Genomic DNA, 6,009 nt, shown 5'->3' on the forward strand with positions numbered 1-6,009 from the left:
AATGTGCCATGCATGCACTGCTGCACATGTATTGAGCTTGCCATATTGTCAAGTCATGACCCGCTTTACTAGCCCCCAGTTCTGTTTTCACATATTTTAAGCATGATGAAGCTGTTTTGGTAACTGGAAATTTGTTTATGATGGAGAATAAGAATAGAATACGTATAATACGAATAGACTAAATAGTTTTATTGGGGTATTTAATATTACAATGTTTCATTAGGGTTTTGATATAGTTTCCTCATGTTAGTAGGTTGTTTTAATACAAATTGGGAAAACCCTATTAGAAAATTATTGATATTATGAATAACTGAATAAGTTATTGTCTGAGATATTTGTTTATTTTTCTTTTTGTTATCCTAACTCTACCCGTATATAATCTACCTCTCTCTTCTAATTATCTATCCTTTTTCTCATCAAATCCTGTCTATTTCTTCTATGTATTGTTATTGTCCCACATCGGTTTAGCTAATTAAGAAGCACTTTCTCTAATATTATGACTAATATTGATTGAAAATAAAAGTATAATTGTATTTTACTGAAAAGAAAAAGAAGTATGATTGTTTTAAGGAAACTAGTTATGTCTCTGCCTACATATATACAATACAACAGTCTCTCACTTTCTCTCTCTATCTCTCTTATTAACTTGATCTGATAATTATATTGAAATTTCCTATCACAACTTTTGATTTTCTTTAATTTGTCTAACTGAGCTGTCCTATTCCACCCCCCCCCCAAAAAAAAAAACCAAAAAAAAAAAAAAAAAAAAGCAATTGACCTGTGTCTTCTAAATATAAAAGGTTGATTTTACAGATTGATTGATTTTATAAGTCCAACGTTATTAAGTTCACGTGATGAAAATGACTTTATATATATTTAGCATGTTATTTCGTAAATAAATTTAGTAAATATTTTGATAAATTTAACATTTATATATATATATATATATATATAATATTTTATATAACACTGAATTTAAACAATTTGATATGTCTAGCATTATTGGTAAAAATATGATATAAAGATCCCTTCTATTAAATTAGTTTGTACAATTCCATATTTACCAAAATAAAAATGATAAAGAGAAAAAAAAAAAAAAAAGTGTGTACAATTATGCTAAAGTGAGACAAATCAGTTTTCATATAGCTTTTAATAATTTTAGGGTTAATTGTACTTTTGTGCCCTAAGTTTATATGTCTTTAAAAAAATGATCAGAAAATAGTCATTTGTTTTATTATTATTATTATCATTATACTTTATCCTTTAAATACCTAGTAAAACCTAACTAGCCAATTGCAAACCCAAAAAAAAAAAAAAAAAGGCTAATTAAATATAAAAAGATTATAAAAAACAAAAACAAAAACCAACATGTAACCATAGATGCAAAAATCGTCAACAGTATCGGAATTTCAGTAGGCTAGATATTGATAAAGAATGCAAGATATGCCTCATCAAATTATCAATAGACATGTCAAAGATGTGGGAATGTGTGAAAGATAAGTTGTCAATGGAAACTGAGCTTTTTGTACAAAATTTGTCGGAAAATGTTGAAAAAATATCGGTTGTTGCATGTGGAAATTATAATTTTTCAGTCATTATCAAAATCTTTTACTATTTTATCATGTTTTACCACAAATAAATCTATGTTACTTTTTATTTGGATAAATGGTTGAAATTGATAGAGAAAAATATTTGTGGTACATATATAATTATGTAGAAAATTTTCTCTAACATAATGAGCTGGAATGTATATATTATTGTTATAATCAACAAGTATCTAAATATGATCATCAATTTTTATTAAATTTATTATATTTTGATATTAAAAAAACATGCATTTAATTTATATATAATAATTTTTAATATTAATGGATTATTTTATTATTATTTTTATTCTAATTATTATAATTTTAAGTTTATTTTACAATATTAAATATTTCATATAAAAAATGTTAAAGATTAAAATTGATAGTTTCCACAATTTTTTTCAAAATTTCGATCAACATTGACATTTCTATGAAATAATAGTCTATATAGACATTTTTATTCATACATGTAACCAAACGACACCTAAAATTTTTATTTTTATCCTTTCATTTAGACTTCATATTTTTATTTTTATCTTTTCTGTTTAGACTTCACATAACATAGGTCATGATTATTCAAGGTAAAATTTTTTAATAATATAAAAATTAAATATCAATCTTTAACACTATAGTAAGGACTTTATTATTATTATTTTTTTTCCTTTTATTATGCAAAAAATTTAAATATTTTTCTTTACATTACTTATCATATTGAAAATTGAATAACATTTTTTTTATTTATAACAATTTAAATATAGGTTTTAGGGTAATAACTAAACTAATAAATTTTCAAAAGTATAAAACAACTGCATCAATATACTGTTTATTATTATTTTTCTTGAAGGAATAATATTTTTAAATTTCTTGTATGGTTAAAGGATAAAAATGAATAGATTTGTTACCTTTAATACTCATTGATCAATGATTTTTGAAGTCCCCTTTTTAAAAATAATAATCATTATTATCATTAATCTGTAAAGTAAATTTAATTTGTTTTTTTTTTCCACCAAATATATATATATAGATATATTTTTTCCTTTTATGCCAAAAATTTAGTTTAGGAAAAAAAAATATTAAAGTTAGAGAGGAAAAAACATATATAAGAAACTAGGTGATGCTCACTTTTAACAATGTAAACAACATATTATATCATCCTTAAAGAACTCTTTAAATATGTCATACTTTTTATTTTAAAAAGACAACATTTAAAAAAGAATTCCAATGGATTCTTTATTTTGACTTTTTGATATAAAAAATTGGTTTGGCTCTCCAAATATAGAAAATCAAAATCATTTTTTATTTCAATATTATATAAATTTAATTAAATGTAACACGTATTTCTATGCTACTATTATAATATTTAAAATATAGGTACCTTATATATATAAAAAAAAAACAAAAAAAAACTACAAGTAAAACAATAAATGTTTATAAAAAAAATAAAAATAAAGAGCATAAATAGAGAATTTTAATGGAAAACATTTTTAAATTTTACTAATTATCTCAAAAGATGCTCTTTATTATAACGAATATATTTTTTTTATTTTAAAGAGTCATTTGGGAATGCTCTTAAACTTTCATGGTCTCTTTTGTCAATATATTATATTTGTATCTCAAAATAGAAGTATATCTTTGATTCTTTTCCTATTTAATTTTTTTTTTTTTATTGCTGTAAGAAATATTCTAATTTGGTGTGCACCGAGCAAGGCCAAGAGCATTATGTTTGACTTAGTCATATGTTCTTAATTATAAATATAAGTGAGTTACCATTAACTTAATCTCATTTGACACCCTCACTTATAACTTACATGTTATAATTTTCAATAATTTTTAAATTACCAATAAAATCATGCATTTATCATATGATTAGGATCATAACTAATTTTCCAAAAAGGATAGGTATATTCTAAATAATATAATTTCTAAAATTTATTATTTTTATTTTACTTTTAATGAATTTCTTAATTTAATTCACTTATACCTACCAATAACCATTTATCGAGTGTTTATAGGCCTGTAAATGGATGAAAACAAAATAAAATACAACCTTATTTGGAAATCTATTCATCTCCCTAGGAACATAAATTACCTCTCAGTAATGTAGCTCTTGCAAATAATTTCGGATTCTTTGGTAACATTTATAGTTAATAGGTGTTGTATGGTTATATGCTGATTTTTTATTTTTTTTAATTAATTGTATGTAATTTACTTGCTTCAAAATATTTGTTAAAATTAATGGGGCCAATTAAATTTTGTTAAACATAATGACTATAAACTTGAAGAGAAAAATAAAAAAGTAAAAAACCAACATTATTTTAAATTTCTTTTCATTTACTCTTTATATGATTTCATTCCTCCTTTAAATCAGTTGTTTTCGGATAAGACAAGGACGAGCAATTGGTCAGACCAAGATTTGGCATCCTTCTTTCGTAGTCAGATCTAATGGTATGCTTCGGGTGTTTGGTAACGCTGGCTTTCACTTTTGTAGTTCTTGGCGAAACGAAAGCGCTTCCTAACATGGTTGTTAGAAAGTAGTCTCTCTCTACCTTAGTGGCCCCACGGGGGTACTAATTCTTTTCTCTATCTCACTAATGAAGAAAGACTTACCCTAAATCACTATGGGGAGTATGGACTGGATTATTCGGTTTTGAACCAAAATATAATCCAATTTATATTGTTTGGTTTATGTAATATAGAATCCAAATTAAATCAAATAATTTATGATCGATTTGGTTTGGATTGATTAATCAGTTTAAAACTTATGAGTTTATTAATATATAATACAAATTTGGTATGGATTGTGGGGTGGTGCCGAATATTGAAGAATAGAGAATGAATTTGGTGGTGAACCTGGTGGTGACAGCGGCAAGCATGTTTAGTGCTTAAATATTAAAAATTAAAAGAAATGTTAAAAAAATATTAAAAATTAATATACAAGAATAAAAAAATATAAAAAATATATAATTTTTTAATTATATAATATATGGTTTGAATTGGATTGGATTGGACTGAGTTTATATCTTTAACCCTAAACCAATCCAATTCAAATAATTTTTTGATATTTTTGAACCTAATCCCATCCAATTTTTGTAAAAATCCAATTCAAATCGCTAAAAATGGATTAGATTAGATAGGTTGAACGGGTTAGATTGGATTTTGTCCACCTCTATAAATCACCAGTTTGGTTGGTCCATTTTTAGTTAATTGACATAATTAACAAACTTAATTACATTTAAACTAAACAAACTATGCATAATTAATTAAGAAATAAAAGCAGAAACAAAAACATAAATCAAACATATTACCAAGCAACACCTTAACTAGACTTTACAAGTGTATTGTTGATTATAATTCATGAAAAATAGCGCTAAACTAAATGGACATAAAGACAACGAGATGGATAAAGGGTATTTTGGAGGAAAAAAACAATGTTATGAAAGTAGGTAATATATTTAAAAATAGTAATGTTATAGATACCAAATGTATATTAACTTATTTACCAAATATGTGGAAAAAATAAAATATTATCATTTTATAAATAATGTTAAAAATATCAAAATATTTAAAAAGCTAATATTTTATTAATTTAGATTTAGTTATATATATCTTTTCAATTAATTTATTTATGTTTAAGTTATATATTAATATAAAAAATGAAATAATTACATGTTATTTTGTTACATCATCTTGGCAAATATTTTAAGAGAAACTCCCCCCCCCCCCCCAAAAAAAAAGATATCTTCAACTTTACTTTTATTTTACTGGTTAAAAAATTAGAATAAACTTAGAAAATAATAATTTTAATAATAACTTTATTCAGCCAACTTACTTTGTAAACAATTGGGTGTCCATTAGCACTATTCATTTATGAAATAATAAATCAAGTTTTTGTTTTGAAGCTAATACTAAAATCTTGTTGAATTTAGACTGAACCAAATAATGACTACTTATGTCCATTGTCAGATTAAGAAATGAATTCTTTTATACACAATTAAAAAAATAAATAAAAGAAAAAAATTATGTTTAATTCATGGAGAAAATTCTTTATATTTAAAATGATTTTTTTCCCACCAAATCCTATTAGTTTAATTCTTGTACGAGTTAATTACTTTATCAAGGAAAAACATAAAAAAAGGAGTTAATTACTTTGCACAGTGGTAAACCTATGTTTAATAAATTTACCTACACTTTTATAATTTTAATAAAAATAATAAAATTAAAATTTCATCTCTACCTATTATACAGTTAAATAAAAATAAAACACAGAAAAAAAAATAAAAAAGGAAAAAGTGTTGAGGAATTAGATTTAGTCATCCAAGACTAGAGCAAAGCAAAACACAGGCAAATTAATAGTTATCCTGTGTCCACGTGGAAATTTATTATTTGTCCTTGGTTAACAATTAAGAAAGCTATTGTGACCTTA

The sequence above is a fragment of the Ziziphus jujuba genome, chromosome 4, assembly GCF_031755915.1.
Source record: "Ziziphus jujuba cultivar Dongzao chromosome 4, ASM3175591v1".
In the NCBI taxonomy this organism is placed as follows: Eukaryota; Viridiplantae; Streptophyta; class Magnoliopsida; order Rosales; family Rhamnaceae; genus Ziziphus; species Ziziphus jujuba.